The sequence below is a fragment of the Lagopus leucura genome, unplaced genomic scaffold (genome assembly GCF_019238085.1).
Source record: "Lagopus leucura isolate 7727_CA_CO unplaced genomic scaffold, USGS_WTPT01 96-4_obj-0_obj, whole genome shotgun sequence".
NCBI classification, from domain to species: domain Eukaryota; kingdom Metazoa; phylum Chordata; class Aves; order Galliformes; family Phasianidae; genus Lagopus; species Lagopus leucura.
The window spans coordinates 1-1,776 of NW_024963760.1; the positions used below are offsets into that span (position 1 = coordinate 1).

Consider the following 1,776-nt stretch of genomic DNA (forward strand, 5'->3'; position numbering starts at 1 on the left):
GGATGGGGATGGAATGGGGATGGGGATGGGGATGGGGATGGGGATGGGGATGGGGATGGGGATGGGGATGGGGATGGGGATGGGGATGGGGATGGGGATGGGGATGGGGATGGGGATGGGGATGGGAAGAGATGGGGTTCCCCTCCTGCTCCAGCCCAGCAGCCTAGCTTCAGGCTGCTCTGTTCCATGCCCATGTTCACATGGCTTAAAACCTTCCTGAAAACCTTTGGCTTTTTTTATTTGTTTGCATTAAGTATTGTAAAAGTCTTGCATGATTTATCTGTAGCACAGAGGCACTAAAGAGATAAAAAATCTATAAATATCTTCCGGATGTAATACATTAAAAAAAAAAAAGGATCCCCTTCTTGCTTCTTTTCCTGTCAGCTCATTGCAGTGCTGCCCAGCCTCATGCCTGCTCCCACTGCCTTGCCCTTCCTTTGGAGCTGCCCATGCCCAGCCAGCTGTTGGGCAGACTGCAGGCCCAGCCTGCTCCCAGGAGCTGCACCTTGCCCCCAGTCCCCATCTGGTTCCCATAAGGGCCCCATGCAAACCAATGGCTTTTCCCAGGGCGTCAGTGAGGCGGTGGTGTGAAACCCTGAACTCACAGTGCTGATGGATGAGCGCAAGCTGGGGGTGGGAAAGGTAGGTTTGAAAAGGATCCCAAAACCCTACATGCCCAATTCCCCCAAGCAACTTCTATCCACACACCAGTTGGATCAGCATTTTATCAGATCTGAGCATTTGGACTTGGGGGTTTCTTTTTTTTATCTGGACACAGGAGCATCAAAATATTGCCCCAGACATGGAAAGGCTGGTGTTTGTCTTCTTGAAGCGACTCAGATATACAGCAACCTGTCAGACACCGGGACCATCCGGAAACCTTTGGACTCCAGGTAAAGGAAAAGCTTTGAATCAGAGCCAGCAGAACCTTCCCATCTGCCAGGGAGGATGTGAAGCCCCATGGCCCCATAGCTCTAAAACACCCCAAACTCCCTTAGAACACCAGCAGTAGCACATCCCTCCCTCTCATAGACCAGCAAGCACTCCCCCAAATCAATGCCCTGCACTCAGCCCGATGCTTGCAGCTCCTGGTGCAGCACTGGGGTGGCTGCTGGGAATCCCCCATCTGCAGGGCTCCCACCGCCCCCCCCAAGCTGAGAAAGCAGCAGCTTCAGCAAATAATTTGCTCTGGGTGTGTTTTTTTTTTCTTTCACTCTTTTGGCTTTCAATCAGCAGATGGTCAGACCTAATGAGTGAGCTGCGGTTTGATTTCCTGCCTGGGAAAGGGGGTGTAAAATAAATGAGTATCTGGGTCAGAAATGTGACTCACAGCAGCGTCCAGGCTGGGAACTGCTCCTTTGTCCCTTGCCCGAGGACAGACACAGGGGACCCCGGGGAATTCCTTGCTCTGAACAGATTTACACCAGAGCACAACCACAGAGCTGTTGTTTGCTCTCAGTCAGCGTGGGGAAGGAGGCAGTAGCACCAGGTCTGGGGATGCGTTTGCTCTGAGATGAACACGACCCACGCAGGAGATGGTGGCCTTTGTTCATGTTCTGGCTGCAGAGGGTCCCATGTACAGCCTCAATCCATGGAGATCACATCTCGGGTGCTTTCCAGCCTCTGGACTCCAATGGCAAACAGCCACTGCAGGCTGTGCCTGCTTTATCTCCTAAATGTTTTCCCCTTCCTATAAACAGGAGGAGCAGATGGGAACAAGCCTGAAACCAAAGGGAAGCGACACTGGGAGGGAGAGTGGGGAATAACCTTCAAAAG

General features: G+C 52.4%; 1 long non-coding RNA gene across 1 annotated transcript; it reads left to right on the top strand.

The window, feature by feature from the left end:
* Positions 1–561: 561 nt before the first annotated feature.
* On the top strand, positions 562–1,776 carry LOC122191338. Its single transcript, XR_006182360.1, has 3 exons — positions 562–642; positions 779–893; positions 1,701–1,776. It is a non-coding gene; the product is annotated as an uncharacterized LOC122191338 (long non-coding RNA).